Consider the following 21,416-nt stretch of genomic DNA (forward strand, 5'->3'; position numbering starts at 1 on the left):
TTTGAAGATCTTTTGGTCTGCTCCACTTTGTCAGTCAGGTCCTATTTAAGTGCTTTCAATGATTTCATGTTGCAGTAATGAGGCCTGGGTATGGCTAGAGAAACTGAACTTCCAAAGGTGTGATCAGTTTTTCACACAGGGCCATGTAGGTTTGGATTGTTTCCTCTGCATTTTGTGTTTACTTGTGTTATCTTTGTCTAATGTTTACATTCGTTAGATGATCTAAAACATTTAATGTGACAAAGATAGAAAAAGTAGAAAAATCAGGAAAGTGGGCAAACACTTTTTCACACCACTATATTAACATTTACAAAAAATAAATACATAAAATAAAAAACTTTAAGACCACTTGAATAATACAAAAAAAAATAATCATATTTTCCATGGATGGATCTGAACACGGTTCCAAGTAGAGCTTCAACATGCAACAAGAAGAAATTGGAGTGAGACAAAACATTTTTTTGAGCATGCAGTTTATTGAAAACAACGCTTAAACTGAAACAAGCTGTTTTACAGCTGACCAAAAGTTTAGGACCACATGCCTTTAAAAGGACGAACCTGTGCAGAAACGTGGATTCATTGTCATTTTCTGTCAGGTAGTCACACTGTCATGACGTCCTGATGGCAAAAAAGCTTTTTTGAGCGTGGTCAGATTGTTGAACTGCATAAGCAGGGTCTCTCACAGCGTGTCATCGCTGCCGAGGTGGGACGCAGTAAGACAGTCATTGCGAATTTCTTAAATGGTCCTGAGGGTTATGGAACAAAAAGGCCAAGTGGAAGACCCAAAAAATGTCCCCGGCACTGAGCCTGAACACTGGACACTCCTCGACCCAAATTAAAGCCGTTACTGGTGCCGACTGCAGCCCATAACCCTCAAACGGCATCTGAGACTGAAAGGCTTCAAAAACAAACACACGTCTTCAAAGGCCTCGTCTCCTTGAACGCCACAGAACTGACTGTTTGGACTTTGCTACAGAGCACCAAACATGGGACACTGAAAGGTGGAAGAAAGTTTTATTCTCTGATGAGAACAAATGTAACCTTGATGGTCCTGATGGTTTCCAGCGCTACGAGCATGACAAGGAGATCCCACCTGAAATGTTTTCTACACACCACAGTGGAGGGGACGCCACAATGGTCTGGGGTGCTTTTTCCTTCAGTGGATTTTTCAAGTGGTCTTAAATCTCTCTCTCTCTCTCTCTCTCTCTCTCTCTCTCTCTCTCTCTCTCGCTCTCTCTCTCTGTCTCGCTATTTGTGATTGGTCAGATGCTGCCAGCCCGGCCCCTCTCACACAAGCCTTCTGCAGGTTAGACCCTGGCATTCAATTCAATTCAATTCAATTTTATTTATATAGCACCAAATCACAACAACAGTGGCCTCAAGGCGCTTTATATTGTACAGTAGACCCTACAAAAATAGATACAGAGAAAAACCCAACAATCATATGACCCCTATGAGCAGCACTTTGGTGACAGTGGGAAGGAAAAACTCCCTTTTAACAGGAAGAAACCTCCGGCAGAACCAGGCTCAGGGAGGGGCGGGGCCATCTGCTGTGATTGGTTGGGGTGAGAGAAGGAAGACAGGATAAAGACATGCTGTGGAAGAGAGACAGAGATTAATAACAGATATGATTCAATGCAGAGAGGTCTGTTAACACATAGTGAGTGAGAAAGGTGACTGGAAAGGAAAAACTCAATGCATCATGGGAATCCCCGGCAGCCTACGTCTATTGCAGCATAACTAAGGGAGGATTCAGGGTCACCTGGTCCAGCCCTAACTATATGCTTTAGCAAAAAGGAAAGTTTGAAGCCTAATCTTGAAAGTAGAGATGGTGTCTGTCTCCTGAATCCAAACTGGAAGCTGGTTCCACAGAAGAGGGGCCTGAAAACTGAAGGCTCTGCCTCCCATTCTACTTTTAAATACTCTAGGAACAACAAGTAGGCCTGCAGAGCGAGAGCGAAGTGCTCTGATAGGGTGATATGGTACTACAAGGTCATTAGGATAAGATGTTTGTTGATTTTGGTGATTTGACCTCTCATCTGAAAAGTTCAATCACTAATCTTGGTGTTAAACTTGATTCTGCGCTTACTTTTGAAGGTCATGTAAGTGGGGTGGTAAAATCAGCTTTTTATCACCTCAGACGCCTGTCGAAGGTCAAGCCTTTCCTTTCCAAACCCAATTTGGAAACTCTTATTCATGCTTTTATCACCTCACGTCTGGACTATTGTAATTCCCTTTTAATAGGGGTCGGGTCGGGCACCTTGTCACGCCTGCAGTTAGTGCAAAATGCGGCGGCGCGATTTTTAACCGGTAGTAGGAAATTCGATCACATCACTCCGGTTCTGGCTTCCTGGCATTGGCTTCCCATTGAATTTAGGGTTCGTTTTAAAGTCCTTTTATTGGTTTTTAAATCTTTAAATGGTCTGGCTCCTGTCTATTTATCTGATTTGCTGAAGCCACATGTTCCTCCTCGCTCGCTCCGTTCAGCTGAGCAGCTGCTGCTGTCGGTCCCTAAGTCGCGGGGGAGAGGAGACCGTGCCTTTTCAATTGCGGCTCCGATGCTCTGGAATAACCTTCCTCTCCAAATTAGACAAGCGTCATCAGTGCAGGTCTTTAAGTCCAGATTGAAAACCTATTTTGATTCCCTGGCTTTTAACTGTAGGAAACTGACACCTTCTTATTTATTTTATTGTATGTAATGATTTTATGGTATTTTTAATTTGGTTGTTGTTTTGATCTGTGTTGTTCAGCACTTTGGTCTGCCTGGTGTGTTCTTAAAGTGCTATACAAATAAACGATGATGATGATGATGATGATGATGATGATGATGATGATGATAAGATGGGGCCTGATTATTTAAGACCTTGTATGTGAGGAGCAGGATTTTGAATTCTGGATTTAACAGGAAGCCAAAACAGGAGAAATCTGCTCTCTCTTTCTAGTCCCTGTCAGGACTCTTGCTGCAGCATTTTGGATCAGCTGAAGGCTTTTCAGGGAGTTTTTAGGACTTCCTGATAATAATGAATTACAGTCGTCCAGCCTGGAAGTAATAAATGCATGAACTAGTTTTTCAGCGTCACTCTGAGACAGGATATTTCTAACTTTAGAGATGTTGCACAAATGGAAGAAAGCAGTCTTACATATTTGTTTAATATGTGCGTTGAAGGACATGTCCTGGTCAAAACTTAGCTTCATGTGACTTAGTATAAGTGAATCCTGGTCATGGACAGATACCAGGTTACAGGTGTGTTGGACTTGTTGCAGAGCAGGGCTCACGTATCGTGTTGATGTTTGCAGGATGTGAAGTACGACACCAACATCGTCTGACTGCTGCGGACCGAACTCCATGCTGTCCTGAATCTTCAGCTTCTTTTTAACTGCTTAATGGAATCTTTAAGAATCAGTTCCACCTGTTCAGGTCATGATCCTGGGTCTTTTGACCCAGCGTTTAAAGTTTTAGCTTATTTTGATGTTTATAGTTTATGTTTAAGTCCTTTAGGAATTCCAAGTTCATTTCTACTTTGCCTAAGTTGCCGTTATAGTTAATTGTTTTTTCGATTTCCCTTGTGTCCTTTACCCCTGTGTTTATGTTCGCCCTTTATGTGTTTCATGCCTGCGCGTCTTATGGTGTCAGGTTCGTGTTGTCATGTCTGCGTTCCATGCTGTTTCCCTTCCTAATTGCAGTGTGTCTAGTTTTGCTTCCCCTTGTCACCTCTGGTCTGATTTGTCCCACCTGTTCCCCATCCTCACACATCTTTCTGTGTACTTAAGTCCTCCTTTGTTCAGTGTCAGGTTGTCTGTTGTCTTTTGCGTCATGTCTCCCTGTTTCAGGTATCTTTGTATCCACGACAAGTTTCATGTTTATGCTTTTTCATGTGTATTTTTAGCTTCCCCAGTTTACGTTATTGTTTATTCTCATCTTAGTTTGCCTTATGCATTACTTTGTATTTCTCCATCAGTCATATTAAACTGCTCACTTTTTGTTAATTCAAGTTTGGTCCCACGTTCCTTTGTGTCTGGTTCCACTGTTCACTATACATACAGTCTGCTTCTGCATACTGTGACAGTTCAGGTCCTTTACAGATGACCAGTCAGCACACAGTACAAAACCACAGCAGTTAATATAGCTTAGTCTGATTAATTTGTAATTTTATTGTAGTGAATAAAATGTTTAGTTTTTATTGTGTTGTACTACAATATAATACTTAATTAACAATTTAATGCTAATATCGCTAATGTATAAGTGTAAAGACGTGAGTTGCAGATTGTTAACGCCACCCTGACTGTTGCTGAACCTGTTGGCTCCTCAGAGAATCACTGAAAGGCCCATTCAGTCCTCCCAGTTTAGGGTTAGGGTTAATTTACCTGCCACTCTGACAATAAAACAACTCTGAAGACTTTATTTACAAAATGTAAATAAAGGAGCTGGTTACAGATCAGAGTTATACTGATCTGTGAACAGTGATGGGAATAACGGCGTTACAAGTAACGGCGTTACTTTTTTCAGTGATGAGTAATCTAACTAATTACTATTCCTATCGCTACAACACCGTTACAGTTACTAACAAGAAAATGCGGCGCAGTCCGTTACTATTTGTCAACAAACAGATGGTTGAAGCTGTGTTCAGCTTACCGCATCTTATATCAGCTGCACAGAAGTAGCTGTAAGTAATCTGGACGCTACAGCTTTAAGCAGCTGCGCGCTCCTGCGGACGGTAATCACTTTCTGCCCGACGACCACTTTCTGGCACAACACCTGGAGCTCAGGGGGCAAAACAATCACATGAGTGCTGCTGTTTGACTGAGGAAGAATAAAGTAGTCGTGGTAAGACAATCACATGACCACTTAAAGACAAAGCAACAAGGTGACATATACCATTTTTTAAATTGCGTTGATAGGTCACGTAAAACCAGAGTCAGGATAAACAATATATACGCGTGTTTTTCCCTCAATAGTTTCATGTTTACTCTCTAAGGACGGCACAGCGAGCGCCAGAGATGGGCAGTAACGCGTTACTTGTAACGCGTTACTGTAATCCGATTACTTTTTTCGAGTAACGAGTAAAGTAAGGGATTACTATTGCAAAAACGGTAATTAGATTACCGTTACTTTCCCGTAGGAACGCTGCGTTACTGCGTTACTAAAACCGTGATTTTTTTTGCGAGAATGTCTCATGACAGTGACGTAAGCGAGTGCGACGTTAGTGACAACAGCTGTGTGCAGATCAACAATGGATCACATATCGAGTGCAGAGAGAGTATGAGCGTGCAGCGTTTAAAGCGTGGAAGCACTGACCTTACTTTGAGTTTGATTCCATAAAAAGTGACAAAAACATTAGTGTCCGCTGTGCGTGGGAAGAAAACTTCTTTTTACAGCGAAAAAACCCCTAAACTTCCAACAAGCACCAAGTAGCTACGACGTAATGGGAAACTCACAGAGAAACTCGCGGATTCTTCCACTGACCGCGGCACACCTGCACCAGGGTAAACCTCCGCCTACCCCACTCCTGCTTTACAGGTGAAAATAGAGCAACAGGACCGCTGAGTCTTTGACTTTATTTATTTTCTGCTGTGTTTTACTTGCATCTATTTGAAAGACTGAGTGTAAACACAAAAAATATTTTATTTTATGTGCTGGAATGTGCAGAAAATAGGTTTAAATGTTAAACTAATTTCTTCCAGTCAGAGAATGTTGCAGATAATTAAATGTTTGCTTGATGCATAAAGTTAAAAGATTAAAACTAATAAAACAAGTTTTAAAAAGAGACTTTTCCATTTGATTACATTTTGTATGATGGATTATGTAGAAAAAGTAGAATTGGGCTGAAAGATCTATCGCTTTATCACCTCTTCAGGTTGTAAATCGTGTTTTTAAAAAGTAACTAAGTAACTAAGTAATTAATTACTTTTGAAAATAAGTAATCAGTAAAGTAACAGGATTACTTTTTTGGGGAAGTAATCAGTAATTAGTTACTGATTACTTCTTTCAAATAACTTAACCAACACTGGCGAGCGCTCTCTGCTTATGAGCAAAAAATAAAAAAACAAAACAAAAACAGCCCGTTGGTGTTGGTGGAAAAATGCACCATGTCGACCAATCAAAAAATGATATGGCAACATGACATTTGGTTGTTTAGGAAGAGGAGGAAGATTTAGGAGTGACAGCGAGAGAGAGAGAGCAGAAAAAGAGAGAGCGAGAGCGAGTTTTGAGATGTGAGAGATTTGTGACGTTTAGCGTGTTTGCAGTGTGTAGTTAATGTGTTGTCTTGTGTAGTTAGTGTGTAGTGTTGTGGATAGTTTTGTGTTGTGTGTCAGAACAATGAGGCGACTGCTGTCTCCAGGTAGAAACAGGAGTGATACACCTGCTGCTGTCAGACCTGCAGGTATCAGGCTGTGATGTTCTCCTTTATAGTGGACAGAAATTATTGGAGTGGCACAAATAATTTTTGTGGCATCTTACTGAATGAAGAACAGCTGATTGTTCTGTAAATAGTTTGAAAAGGTTATAAAAAGGGTAAAAGGTAAATGGCTGCAAATAACTATGTTTGCAAAACTTGTGCATAGGATTTTAAAATTGACAATTTATATTTGCATCTAAAGTTATGAAATATGATTCATTAAACATGTTTGTGGTTGTTACAGTAAAAAATATAAAATTTTCTACTCGGATTTTATGTTTTTTGTCTGATTTTAGATCAATTGTGTTAATACAGTAGTCAAAATGAAAACACAACTGTAAATTCAGACACGTGAGGTTGTGCTGAAAAGGACGATACCAAACAAGGCAAAGTAAATAGTTTTTAAAGGTGAAATGTGGAGGACAGGAGAACACGCACTACATGTACACAGAGGGAAACGAGGAAACTGCACACAGGAAGGAGACATGGCTGAACCTAATCAACATGACGAGATAGGGAGGACTCGAAAGTGAATACAGCGACATAAGACATGGACCTTCACAATAAAACAGGAAACTTAACACACATGCAAAGACACAGACTCAGAGACACGGACTTTACAGAGACTGACTGAATTGGAACAGAGGGAACCAAAACCAAGGAACTAGAAATCTTAGCAGAAGACATAACCAGAATAAACTGAAACATATGATAATATTGTTACGATTCGGTGTTGTCAGTGTTTTGCTTTAGGCGTGACGGTTGTGTTTCCTGCTTTACTTTGAAAGTCTGTCTTATCTCAGTGTGTTCAGTTTACGCTTCCTTGTCTCGTCAGTTCTGATTTGCCCCAGCTGTGTTTCCCTCCTGTGGTCCATTCCCTGATTGCTCCCTCTGTGTATTTAAGCCCTGTGTTTCAGTTTGTCATGGTCGCGATCTTCCCCCCCGGTTGTAAATAGTTTGGTGCTTTGATGTAAATAAATGTCTTATTTTGCTTTGATGTAAATAGTTGTCGATACTTTCGTTTTGGGATTTTTTTTCTTTGTGGAGACCTGGGGCCCGTTCTTCGTACCGCGCTAAGTGAGTTAGCTGGATGAGATTGTTGACGATTTCGCGTGATCCTGGATCGTTCGGTTCCCCGAAGCCCATCCGGGACTTGCTGTCATAGCAACAGAGCCGTAAGCGTAAACCTGCTGGGGAGCAGGTTTACTTTATGTAAACAGGATTAGATCGCGGCCACGCAGGTATGTCCGCTTCATTTATACGAAAGCAACAGCGATATTCCACCACTGTTTCACCATAAATAAATATTATCAATGTAACTAAAGATAATGCAGCACTTGATCCTTTTATTGATTTCACACAGATACATACAGGTCATTCCCTAAAAAAGGGAAATGAACTATTAACATTCTATTACATGTATGTGATTATTACAGATGTAATTCATATTTCAGAGTAGTAATTGTAAATTACTTCGTGTAATCAAGATGAGAGACCACGGCTATAAAAGCGAAGGTGGATTTGGGAAGCCTGTCGCAGCCATGTCCTGTCCGTTTACGCGAGCAACCCATTGCGGAAGGTGCAAGATTGATAAGGAGAGTCCTCAGAATTCAGCGTATATTGCGGGACAGACAGGATCCTTTAGCTCAGCGCGACAGTGTGCTCATTGAGAGATATCGATATTCCCGTGAGGGTATTATTTACTTAACCAACTTGTTCACGAGGGGGTGCAGGACCACCACCTGTCTTTGTTTGCTCTGCCCTTTTCTTGGTTGCTGTTATGAACAAACAAACAGATTATTTCAGGGTCTCTTTCCAAGAGACGACAAGCAATATAAGTGATAAATATTACCATTCTGTAGAATATTCTTATATTTCACTTTTACTTGTTCCCATGTTCTAGTGGGTCCTGTTGTGGCTCTCATGTGAAAGGGGATATAATATAACATATTATAATATAATATAATGTAATATAATATTGGATAATATAGTGTGATATGATAAATCTACCCTACCGCCTACTGGTGTTGGCCAGAGGGGCCGATGGCGCAATATGGCAGCCTGGCTTCTGTCAGTCTGTCCCAGGGCAGCTGTGGCTACAACCGTAGCTGCCTCCACCAGTGTGTGAATGTGAGAGTGAATGAATAGTGGCATTGTAAAGCGCTTTGGGTGCCTTGAAAAGCGCTATATAAATCCACTCCATTATTATTGTTATTATTGAATTACTTACGAGTTTGATTTGTCAGCAACTTCCTGCCAGCCCTCTCTCCTTGCTTTTGCAGCCTTTGCAGTGTTCCCTTGCGTTTTAATTAAACTCTGAAACTCCTGAAATCCCTCAATCAAGAGTTCTTGCTCTGCTGCCGAAAAATACCGAGCGCGCTCCTTCGACATTTTCGCCGACCAATCAAAGGGTTGCCGATCAATGTTTCTACTATCGATGCGTAGCCCCTGTTGGGCCACCCAGTGATCTCACATTACTTCATCCAGCTATATTAATCGTCAACAACAGGTGTGTTCGGGGAACCGGAATAGCGAGCTCAGAGTTAGCGCGATGATTTGGTCTTGGATGTTTCATTTGATCTTGGATGTAGTAAGCGACGTACGAAGCACAGGGCCCTGTAGTAGTTTTGTTTGTTTTGTTTTTTTCCCTTATTTTTATTTTTTCTGTGTTGCATGCCGGTTGCCTAGGCCGGGGTGTAACAATATTAATTAACACAGAGTCTTGTTTTGTGTTAATTAACACAAAACAAGACTCGGGACCATGGCACAAAGTTTAAAAGAAACCAAAAATGTCTGTGTGGCTGATCCAATGCTTAGAGTTTATTTGTATTCAGACACACATCAGGGACTTTAATTTGAGAGAAATGAGAACCACAGTATGTGATTTTTGTTTTTCATTGTTCAAAGGGTTCTGTCTGTCATAGTCATTTTATTTGTTTGCACGGCGTTAAAAATGTTGTTCCTGTTAATGGCTGTCAGATTACCAGTCTGATGTTTTAAAGATGAGATCTACCATTCATCTTTAAAAAAGGAGTTTAAAAAGATGGGCTTTGGGAAGAGGTGTGTGTTTGGCAACCGTTGTGTAAATAGCACTGAAGACTTCAACAATTTATTTTGTATTTTTTTACATAAAAGGGAGCCTACATTTTAAAAACGCCCAAAATAAATTTGGGTTTTCAAAGGAGAAATAATTGTTTTTGAATGATTTTAAATACAGATGTACAGTTTCAAATCAGAATTACAGTCAAAGTAAGACTAAAGCATTTCTTTACGTTGGTGTGAGGGACCAAGCAGCCAAAGCAAAGAGGACACAGGCAAAAAAATATCTTCAAAAAGGGTTTTCTTTATTTTAACCCTCAAAAAGTCCAAAATTAACAAAATTCAAAAACATACTTAGCAGGCCCATAAAAGAGGTCAACTAAATATAACTCCACAAAAAGTAATTTCCAGAAACTTAAACAAAACAAAGTGAGACACGACTCACAAACTGACCTAATTACAAAGACACATGCGGGTAGCTTTCATAATGATTTGGCCAAACCATTTACACACAATTGGGGGGGTGGAAACAAAAACACACTAATATTAACTAAGCACAGAATAGCCTAACTAAACCTAAAACACCCCTGCTCCTGGTAAGCCCATGGTTGGTCCTGCTGAGCAGGCATTTTGTTCCCAGTCCTCAGCCACGCCTTTTGCCGAGACAGGAAACAGCCACCGCCCAAACCCAGGTAACTCAAAGAAAGAGAAACATAATTAATATAACAAAACATTTTAGAAAAACCACACAATGTTACTATGTGCGCGCCTCATAATACCAGTGTTAGGTTTAACCAAATGATTAATGAAGAAAACTGCAAAGCAAACTAATAAAGTAAAAAATGGACTAATTTACCCCTGTGTGCTGATGCCATCACAGTTGGTTCAAAGTAACATTTTTTTCCACAGTATTTCTATGACATTATGGCTGCATCACACACACTAACGAAAATGAAAATCACCTGAGAATGACAGATATGACATTTGCCTTGAGCACATCTTGGGTTAGGTGCCATCAGGTGATCACTCCAAGTTTCTCTGAAGTCTGATTAATCCTGTAGGAGGAACAGCAGTTCTTCAATTCAATTCAATTCTTTATTTATTTGTCACATGTAGTTATAACTAGTACAACACACAGTGAAATGTTTTTTCCAGCTAAAAAGTACTCCCCCCCCCGACTGTGCATCTTACTAAACTTATAATAAAAAAATATCTATATAAAAGTATAAAAATGTATAATATCGTGCAAAATATTATGCTGTAATAGTTAAGAGCTATAGTGTATGTATTTACGTAAATACAGATGTAAATGATAAAATACAAATAAAAATAAGGATAAAACTCAAAGGAAAATTATATACTGTGTATGGAATTGTCCATCATGTTGTCCGATTTGTGTTTTGATTGAGGAGTCTCACTGTTTGTGGGTAGAAACTCCTCCTGAACCTTTCAGTTCTTGTTTTCAGGCTACAGAGGCGTTTCCCTGACCTCAGTGGCCTGAACAGTTTGTAAGCGGGATGGCTGGAGTCGTTAGTGATCCTGATGGCCCGGGATCTGCACCTTTCAGCGTAGATGTCCTGCAGTGTTGGTAAAGATGTTCCCATAGTGCGTTCAGCTGTGCACACGACCCTCTGCAGGGCTTTCTGTTGCTGTACTGTGCAGTTCCCGTACCACACCGTGATGTTATTACACAGGATGCTCTCAATGACCCCGGTGTAGAATCTCCTCTGGATGTTCTTGGAGATCTTAAACCTCTTTAAACGCCTCAGATGATAGAGGCGCTGTCTGCCTTTGCTGATGAGGAAGTCCGTATGTGTGTTCCAAATAAGGTCCTCGTTGATATAAACACCGAGGTATTTAAAATTAGAGACTTTCTCCACAGGGTTTCCATTGATCTGAATTGGGGTGTGAGTTTTCTCGCCTCTCTGTCTCCTAAAATCAATCACCATCTCCTTTGTTTTGCTGATATTCATGGAGAGGTGGTTTGCCACACACCACTTTGCTAATCCGTCCACTTCGCTTCGGTAGGCCCTCTCATCATTCCCGGAGATGAGTCCTACCACCACTGTGTCGTCAGCGAACTTCACAATGGAGTTAGTGGGGTATCTGGCCGTGCAGTCCGCGGTGTAGAGGGAATAAAGAAGAGGGCTAAGCACACATCCCTGGGGGGCCCCTATGTTCAGTGAAAGGGTATGAGAGTACACATCCCCTACTCTCACCGACTGTGGTCTCGCAGTCAAAAAGCTGTGAATCCACCTGCACAAGGATGTGCTGAATCCCAGATCCCGGAGCTTATCCGTAAGGATGTGGGGCACTATGGTGTTGAACGCTGAGCTGTAGTCTATAAACAGCATTCTCACATAGTTCCCACGTCCCTCATCTAGATGGCTCAGTGTGGTGTGCAGGACCTGTGCTACAGCATCTCCAGTGGATCTATTTGTCCGGTATGCAAACTGCAATGAGTCCAAGTCGGGAGGGAGGAAAGAACTAATAAAGGGTTTCATGAGCCTCTCAAAACATTTCATCACTACAGATGTTAGGGCCACTGGGCGATAATCATTTAGGCTGGCTGGGCGGGTGTTCTTAGGGATCGGAACAATCACTGATGTTTTAAAGCAGGTGGGGACTACCTGCTGGGCCAGGGAGGCATTGAAGATGTTAGTGAAAACTGTAGTTAGCTGATCTGCACATACTCTTAGCACACGTCCCGGTATGCTATCTGGTCCCGCTGCCTTCCTGCAGTTGGTTGCCCTCAGAGCTCTCCTCACGTCATGCTCAGAGAGTATCAGTGGTGCTGGTTCAGCAGCGGGGGCGGGTGCAGGGCTCTGAGATTGAAACTGAGGCGCCTCAAAACGCACAAAAAAAGCATTGAGTTCGTCAGCTAACTCCGGTTTCGTACATCTCACAGTGCTGGGTTTATAATCTGTGATTGTTCGTAGCCCGTCCCATATACGTCGGGAGTCGCCATATTGGAAATGCGACTCCACCTTGTCCTTGTAACGCCTTTTAGCCGCTTTCACAGTCTTCCTTAAACCATAAGAAGCTGCTTTATAGTTGGTCATATCGCCCGATGTGAGCCCCATATTGTAGGCCGTGGTCCGTGCTTTGAGAGCTCTCCTGACAGTAGAGTCAACCCAAGGTTTTTGATTGGGAAAGGTCCGAATTGTAGTCGAGGGGATGATGGTATCCACTAGCATTCCAATGAAGCTAATCGCTGTGTCCGCAAACTCGTCAATGTTTGCGGAAGTATCCTGGAATACTTGTGAATTCTGGACGGACAGATAGACTGTCCACCCACCAGGTGACCTAATAGCCGGCAGAATCCAGTTTAAAATAAAATTTATCTGTCTTTGTTTAAGCCAGTGGTTCCCAAAGTGCGGGGCACGCCCCATTGCAGGGAGGGAATATTTAAAAAAGGAACGCTTGGACGATGCGAGCATCATGGACAGGTTTTTCACGGGACTCCCGCACAAACGCAAAGCAGAAGATGAAGCATCGCCAAATATGCTTCCAAACCAACTTCCTTCCAAAGTGTTGGAAAGGCTGTCGCCTGTGTGTTACAGGCCCCTTGTGGCGAGAGAGCGCAGTTGCAGTATTGATCACATGGTCCAGAGCACTGAGGCTAAGCTAACACTTAGCAAGAGGCACTTTAGCAAGCCCAGGTGTCCACTGGGCACGGTGTGTGGGGCACGATACCACATCACTTGTACATCACTCCTGTAAGACAGTGGTTGTATTACTGTGCTGTTGTGTTGAAGAATGATGGAATGAAGGAATGACCTTATTTGTGCATCCGACACCCCAAGGTGAGCACCACTGCTACTCAACCAACGCCTATACAGCCCTGGCTGAAACCCAAATTAAGACAAAGACTAGAAAATATGGTGACGCATATCTTGCCTTTGGCTTCACCTGCACAACAGTGGGTAATGAGGCCACAGTGTGTTGTCTGTCTTAAAGTGCTAGATTGTGACAGTTTAAAGCCTAACAAGCTGAGACGCCACTTAAGACAAAACATCCAGCGCACAAAGACAAGTCAGTGGACTTTTCCAGACAAAAACTTCTAAATTGTCGTGCTCAGCAGTGTCTCTTTACTAAAGCTGCATCTGTGCCGGTGTTCTGACAAAACACCCTACCTATCAAGCTGTCCTACTTGTTAAGATAAGATAAGATAAGATAACCTTTATTAGTCCCACGTGGGAAATTTGTTTTGTCACAGCAGGAAGTGGACAGTGCAAAAGTTATATAGCAAAAATTAGAATACAATGCGAATAATATACTGTGAAACAACTGTACAGAATAGAATAAAATAAAATACTATATACAGTAGAATAAAATAGAATATAATATACGATAGGATAAAAATAGAATACAAATTCTATATACAACTGAGTAAAAAATATACAACTTGTTGTTACTGCGCATGTTAATAGTACACGCCTATTATTTGATCCTATGCCGACCTTGTGCATGCGAAAAAACGTTAGTATTATATGTTTTGCTTCTTTATTACAGTTGATACTTGTCTTTCTTTAGCTGTTGTCACATGCGTTTTGTGTAAAAAAATACTCCAATACTCCAACCTGCCCCTCCCTTCCTTCCCTCCCCATCTCCAGCTGCCTCCCTCTTCCCGCTCCACCACAACCACCCACACATGCAGGGCCTTGGAGTAGGGGTATGTCACCAGGGTGCAGAGGAGGCTACCCCCCCCCCCCCCCCCCCCCCCCCCTCTGTCCCCTTCTGGCTGCCTCTGCCTCAATTTTATCCCACAACTTAGACATTCACATTACTCACACTCTCATTACACATACATATAGGATCTTGGGGGTGGGCACAATCACGGAGACCAAATTACCATCAGGGTGTACACCTCACCCCTGGCATCGTTGCCCACCTCTCAATGTTAAATACACGTAGACATTGAGGGCCAGCAGGAGGGACCATGCGCTTACCTGCTGCTCTCTGGCAGGTAGCTCCAAGCCCTCCTGGGTTTTAATTGCACCTTAGAACACACATGCATCAACACTACAATGAGCGGGTGGAGGGAGGTTTGGAGTCTTCTCTCACCCCCATTCTCTGCGACCTGCTGGAGCGGGGGGGCTAGGAGGAGGAGTTGGCCGTCCGACTGTGGTCTGGAGTGTGGGGCCTCCCTGCTGCTGCGGAGTCGGGGCGGTCTGCCTCCCCCCACCGCAGGGAAAAGGGTAACACCACCTGGGTCTGGGTGCAGTTCCCCCTCCAGGGGCAAGGGTACCTAGACCCGGTTCGTAGAGTACGCTTGGGGAGTGTGATCGTGTGTACAGCGTCTCTTTATGTCTGTCTCCACGTTGGTTGAGTGTGGAGTAAGTGCATATGAGAGCATGAGGGTGGGAATGGATGTTTGTGTCTGTGTGTGCCTGTATGTCTGTGTCTATATGTCAGGTTGGGTGTCAGGCGCCACCTCTCTGGGGACATCTCAGGCCCTCCAAGGTTTGGAGGCCTATCTCCCCCTACCACCACTTCCCCTGCCAGTGGCGGACTCCCTCAGGTGTTGGTGCGTTGGTGGTTCTTTGTGTCCGGGGATGGGCGTCCAGGTACACACCGGCTCACTCCTTGGCGGCCGCTTATCGGGGCCTGAAGCCTGGGGCTCGCTCGGGCCACTTCGGAGGTGGGGTGCCCCCGGTCTCTCGGCCTGGGGCTCGGTCACTCAGGCGCAGCTGGCTGCCGGCGGAGCTCACGGGCGCGTCACTGCAACCCCCCCTGGCTTCTGCTCCGCGGCTGCTGAGTGAGCCCTCATCTGGGACTCTCCTCAGCTCTTTCTGGGACAGTGGCGCGGCTGCCCCTCTGTTGGTCTTCCTTGGTCTCTTGTGTTCTGGGGGCCTCTGGATGTCTGGAGTTTTGATCTCCTCCATACCTGCTTCATGCCCTGGAGGACGGGGCTGTGGCCCCCCCACACCCTCTAGCAGATCATTACATGAAGGAACCTTTTAAAAAAACAAGCGCGTCCATGCTCACAGGTGTACACACGGGTGATCACACCCACAAACTACACCCTTTTTGGCTCCTACCTCAAAGCACACTGTGTTCTGTTGATCTTATGTGCTGCACAATAATGTTTAACATTTAGTATTTACTGTCATATTCCCATATATCATTGTGATGTTGTTTATTCTATTACTCTTGTTCTCTTCTGCTTGCTTTCTTTTTTCTTTCTCAGCAGGTGATCCAGGTGATTGATATATGCATTTATTTCTTTTTTTTTTTCTGCTCATTCTGTTGGTTTTTGTCTTTTGCCCTTCTCCCCCGTCCCTCTTCTCAGCTGTTTCTCTTTCCCTCTTTCTTTCTCCCCTTCTTTTCCCCAGTCAAGTCTGTCCCGTATTCAGTAAGTGAAAATAAAATAAACAATAAAAGGTGAATCAAATGGACCATTACGGCAAGGCTGGGATGGTCAATTTGGTAAAGTAAATCCGTTGGGCATCTTTCTTTGCCTTTAGACAACAATTCTGATGCAAAAGAGCCAAACGGGACAGGCAAAAAAAACAAAAACAAAAACGGATGAAACAAATGGAGAATAAAAACTAAATTAATTTAATAAAATACTGTGTTAAAATCCAAAAAAAAAAAAAAAATACTCCAATTTGGAGTCTCAATTGAAGTCATATTTCAAGTCTTGATTTAGTACTTCTAAACTTCTGTAAACTGGCGTACAGCGTAAACCTCGTCAATTAATTTTAGTCCTCCTGCAGTTAGTGGACACCACGTTTCGTTGTTATGTCAAAGAAAGTAATATTGCACTACGTACTTGTTAATTGAGTGATAACGTTGTTTAATTCATAAGAACCTTGACATTGGTGGTTTTATTCACTGCATGTGCGCTGCGTCTTACATAATGGATCCCAAAGCCATTTTGAAAATGTCCGATTTTCTTCTTAGTTATGGAGAACAAATATGAGGAACTGCTTACGTTTCTTTTTGATGGGTCCTACCCACCAGAATATGAAGTCCCAGAGGCAAACTCTTAGGAGATATGCCTCCAAATTCAGGCTGAATGGTCAGTAGTTTATTATAAATACACTCAAAAAAATGAATGAGGTGGATTGTTCAGTGTATATTAATTATTTATTTTCATTTTACTTAAAATATATGTTTTTGTTAAGTTAACATATGTTTTTCTAATCAAGTCTACGTAATTGTGTCTATTATTCAACGTACATAATACTAATGTGTTACTTGATCGCATAACATTTAAGTTAAGTCAATGAGGATCGATATACCTTGTATATCCACAAGGTGGCAGTAATGCAAAAACAGTTGTAATGAAACCGCGCAGAACAAGAAGGTTTCACGGCTTGTGCCTGCTCATGCACAAGACTTCAAATTTAACTGAAAAAGGCTGTTTTGGCGCCAAGCTGCTGTTTCTTTGAGAGGTAAGACCACTTTTTTCTTTGACTATGTTGTGTAGTATCTATATGTCCAGCATGGTTATATTTTGCGTTTGTCTTACAAGACATGTTATATCGTTTGCGTGTGCTTGTTTTACATTAGTTTTACTGGGTCCTGGACATGCTTATTTTGTGGACTGTGTAAGAAACATTTTTATTGTTTTTTGTTTTATTAAGGGATTAGCTACAGGGGTTCATGGGGTTATTCTTTCAAGGGGTTATTTTTCCATTTGCTTTCTTGGGATTCCTTTTCTGTAATCCGAGAGTCGGAAATATCGAATAGGATAGCAAGGATAGCATAAAGTGACATTTAAAATCCAAAAAGTCAAGGGCAAAAGCCACTGTGACACCATTGTTCTGCTCTATCAGTAATCTGTATTATGTAAAAATGGTCTGTAAATACAGCATGTTTCCTAGCGGAGTTATACATATCAATGTAGTTATAAATTACAGTTTGTGAAAGTACACACTTAATTTTTTTAATAAAATTATTCAAGACATATGAGTGGACAGACAATGGAGGTCGACAGACCTGGTGATAATTGCTTCTATAGAAAGTTAGCACATGGCAGTGTCAATCTCTTGCTTTTCTTCTGAGTAGTATTTTATTTAGTTGTAATTCAAACAATAATTTGCTTCTTGAAATTAAGTAATGAATTTCTTGTTTTACTTTATAAATCTCAGATCCTGCCTTTACCTGCTCCCTCCTATACTGATGTGGTGTATGTGGTATTGCTGAGCTTGTATGTGGTATGTGAACTGTTATACTTTTAAAAACAAAACTGTTTTATAAGTTAAGTTTTCTTTTGTGACCCATCCCATGCCCCTGTTATTTCTTCTCCACATCTGAACCATGGTAAAGGTTGCAGTTCAAGGGCCTGAGGCATGAAATTCTTTTCAGATCAGCTGTGATCAATATTTTTTGGAACTTGATAAATAACAATAAAAGCTGTAATGGCTCCATTAGCATTTTGTGTAAATGTTTGTGTTAAAATTATAGCTTTAATGAGGTCTTTCTACATTAGTTTTAGTTTGTATATGTGTACATATAGTATGTATATTTACAGTACAGTATGTTGTGTTTGTTGACATATTTTCAGGTGGAAGCAGAATATGTGAGGATTACTACTGCTGCACATGTTCCAAGGCTTTTTACACAACTTGACCAATACACTGACCAGCTCATAAAAGTCTTCAAGAAAAAAGGAGGCGTTGCAGGGAAGAAAATTAGACAAACTTTGGCCCCAGCCACACAGGTGCGTTATTCTGTTGGTAGCAAAATATTATGGCTAATAAGATCATTTTCAAATTTAAACAGCTAGTGTATGGTAGCTGCACAGTGCACTTACATTTATATTAAGCAAGACAAAGTTTGGTACTCAAAACGTTGGAAAATTTAAATTACCTAAACATATGTAAAATCTGATCCCTTGATTTAGGTTAAACCAGAAGTGAATGTTTTTATGTTATGTTTTGAATGCAAAAAAGATGATGTATTAGTTTGTCTTTACCTCCATTATGGACATATATAATGTGGTGGAAACCCTGCCCAACAGGTTAACTATTCATGTCCATGTGATGATTAGTTGGTCTTGTGTACATGTCTATCTGTGCAGTGGCTATGTCATTCATTTTGCGTATAATGTGAGTTTCTGTCATCCTAAAGTATATCTGTTTTCTCTTCCTGTATCTCTGCCACTCTCTACAGAAGGAAACCATTGAAAAGGGGAGGGAGTGTGTCCTCAGGGCACTACCTTTTTACCTGAATGAAGACCCAAGCATCCTCTTCAAAGAATAATTGGTTGGTAATTTTAGTTTAGTTTTTTATCTGTATTAAACCAAATTTTGAATAACTAATGTTGTTGCATGTTGTAATGTTGTTGTTGTTGTTGTAATTTGCATGGAACCTGTTTAAATGTTTTGGGAAATCTTCTTGTATACCCAAACTATTTATATTTATCGTTGAATCTGTAGTCTAAAATAGTGGCGCACTGGGGTGCATGTTCCTAATATTGTGTTTACGTCATTAAAGGGTAGCTTTGGCCCTTTTTCTTTCTTTTTTTTAAAACTGGATGCCATTTTTCTATGTTTTTGTGTCTAAGCTACAGCTGTTCAGAGGGATCTGGAACAAATTACCCTTGCTATCTTTACCATCGAAAGAGCTGATGCCAGCACTCCTCCAGCCGATGTGGGTATAACCATCTAGTGTGTCCTGCATGACCTGGAAGACCTGGCCTCTGCATGTGCACTTTTAATGGGTGGGATATATGCACTGAATCTCAGTTAACCTCAAGACTGAAAGCTAAGAGACAATCAAAAGTATTGAGATTTAAAGGATTTAATTGAGAGATGATACTGCACCAGAAATGTTGAAGGGTGGTGTGTATATTAGCGTTCAAGGCATATTGTTATGAGGTGGAAATATGTTCATATTCAGTTTGTGTTACATTGTGTGCATTGTAAAGGTAATTGCAATACATACTAAAAATAAGGGTAAGTTAGGAGGTTGATCTGATATCCCCGTGTTGGTGTTGTTCCCAGATCATCATACTAAATGTTGTTCCAGGATCAACATTGCAAGTGACCAATCAGAATGTTGTGACGTCATACTTTTGCGACTTCGGGAAAAACCGGCGTAAAACAAAAAACTGTACTTAAGCTGCGTGAAACCGCCTCTGTCCGCCGATCAACTGACCCTAACCCTAACCGTAACCCTTTAATAAACAGTAAGCAGAATTGATATTGTCCTTGCAACATTGGAATTTCATAAATGCACGAATGGCTTGGAATAGAATAACGTCACAACAATGTGATTGGTCACTTGCAATGTTGAACCTGGAACAACATTTTCATGATGGTCTGGGAACAACACCAACACGAGGATATCAGATCATCCAAGTTGGGAATGCAGGATGAATGTATATTTTGTGGACTTTTAAAGACGAACAATTGTTTCCATGTTAAAATGTTTACATCTGAAGTTTTTTGCCCAAACACTGGTAAAATAAATGTTGACAGTGGCGAGTGTTAAATGGTTACTGCTGTGCTGTTGCAAAAAAACTGAACGCTGACAAGCTGTTTTATTGTTAGACCATAATGTTGGCATGTTTTGTTAAAGTTTTATTTGGGATGGTGATGTAATTTTCTTTGATTGCTAATATCAGTGGACTATTTATTATTATTATTATTATTATTATTATTATTGTTGTTGTTGTTACATTTTTTTTTTTTTAAATTGTGGCTGTTGAGGTGGACACTTCACTTTGCATTGTTAAAGGAAAGCACTTCATTGGCATTGTGTTACTGGACTGACCCTAAGCAATCATTGCAAATAGCAACTTTGCTATCCATTTTAGACACTAAAAGAAAAAAACACTCACAGACCTTACTAGCATCACATGTGCATAACTCAAGTGTCATCTTATCAATGTGTTATGTGATCTTCAATGCGTTTTTTTTTTTCTTCTATTTCTGGTAGATACAGACATTTAATTTAAAGTCTTGATGTTGCATCTGTCTACATACTGTTAATTACTAACCCTAATGAGCTGTTGTGTTTTATTTTGGACTGGGTTTACACAAATGCTCACTGAATGTGTTGGCAATAAAATAAATTTTAAAAAATAAGTTGGATGTACTTAATTCATTTGTGTGGAACCTGTTGACAAAATAGATTTATGTAAAACTAATTAATAAAGCACAAGGTGGCTGAAAATATAATATTTGAATTAATCTAACTTAAATTTAACATTTTACTGCCACAAATAAGAAATGTGTTGAAGTAACTAATCTAAACTATCTAACCTGAAAATATATCATCTATGTTCATACAACATAACTTGATTTAGTTAGTCTTAAATATGTCTTGTTAATCTTAAGTAGTTTTTTTTTAATTAGATGAACTAAAGATTTTTGCTTTAAACTAACATAATTCAATTTCGTGGAAACTGTTGACAAAATAATTTTAATTAAAGTCAACGTTTCATTTTTTTGAGTGTACTAACTAGATGTACTTATTGGTTAAATACATGTTATAATTAATTTAAATTTCTTAAATGTAGATGGAGAGCTCTTGTTTGGAAACAGGAAAGTGAAAAAAACAAGAAGAAGCAATGGGACTATTTCAGGAGTTTCATTCAAGTCCTGGTGGACACACTGGTGTACTCAAGACTCGAACTGCAGTGTGTTCCAGATTTTACTGGTATGGCATGTCAGTTGAAATTTGGGAATTGGGTATGTATTTTTAAAGTTTCATTTATAAAACAAATGTAAAGCATGTTAACAATGCACAAAAAGAATGCATAGTTATCCTGAAGACCTGTCCCAGATTTCAGGATGATGTGCAGTAAATAACACTGTAGCTAGATTGAGTCTTTGTTATAGAATATTTGTAATTATGTAGTTTAATTAATTGAGAGTTTTGGATAATATAAATAAGAACATATAATAGGTTGTGACCAGTGCCAAAAAAATAGGAAAACCTTTGGCTCCTGTGCAACCACTGCAGTGTATTAAGGTAAATATCAGTAGCATTTTAGTAGGAAATTGTAATGTTATAATG

General features: G+C 40.7%; 1 long non-coding RNA gene across 2 annotated transcripts; it reads left to right on the top strand.

Annotated features, from left to right (window-relative positions):
* Window positions 1-16,704: 16,704 nt before the first annotated feature.
* Window positions 16,705-20,482, top strand: LOC309717650. Of its 2 annotated transcripts, none has more exons than XR_014279777.1 (5): window positions 16,705-16,840; window positions 17,540-17,605; window positions 17,956-18,111; window positions 18,564-18,656; window positions 18,958-20,482. It is a non-coding gene; the product is annotated as an uncharacterized lncRNA (long non-coding RNA). The 2 variants fall into 2 exon arrangements; XR_014279778.1 differs by lacking the exon at window positions 16,705-16,840 and adding an exon at window positions 16,847-16,996.
* Window positions 20,483-21,416: the final 934 nt, after the last annotated feature.

Source organism: Aulonocara stuartgranti (genome assembly GCF_965226115.1).
Source record: "Aulonocara stuartgranti genome assembly, chromosome: 11".
NCBI lineage: Eukaryota > Metazoa > Chordata > Actinopteri > Cichliformes > Cichlidae > Aulonocara > Aulonocara stuartgranti.